Source organism: Penaeus monodon, chromosome 20 (assembly GCF_015228065.2).
Source record: "Penaeus monodon isolate SGIC_2016 chromosome 20, NSTDA_Pmon_1, whole genome shotgun sequence".
Lineage (NCBI taxonomy): Eukaryota > Metazoa > Arthropoda > Malacostraca > Decapoda > Penaeidae > Penaeus > Penaeus monodon.
In genome coordinates, this window is record NC_051405.1 from 18,382,995 (window position 1) to 18,383,324 (window position 330).

The 330-nt window shown below is 39.7% G+C and overlaps 1 protein-coding gene across 1 annotated transcript in view; it reads left to right on the forward strand.

Annotated features, from left to right (window-relative positions):
* LOC119585674 (F-box only protein 32-like) overlaps window positions 1–330 on the forward strand; it is a 47,071-nt gene that overhangs the window by 45,233 nt on the left and 1,508 nt on the right. The gene's annotated exons all lie outside the window — the stretch shown is intronic.

The following is a 330-nucleotide window of genomic DNA, read 5'->3' on the forward strand; positions in this document are numbered from 1 at the left end:
TGGCTGAGAGATTGTGTGAGGGAATAGGAGTGTTGATAGAGCAGATGCACGAAACAGCATTAGATCACATCAAATTAGAAGCTGAAAATAAGCCTTACATTCTTGGGGGGAGAGGACTTCAGCAGAAGGGTAAAAAGAGGGGTGGATGGTGGGTGTGGATAAATAAAAATGCCAGATATCATATTTGTAAATTCACTCTCACTAGATCTCATTTGTGCCAGAAAAAAGAGGGGAAAAACACCTTGCTTGAACACAACTATGGCAAAAAAAGCATATACAATGTGATGAGTTACAGTCATCAGGTTTAAGAACATATGCACATGATTCAGG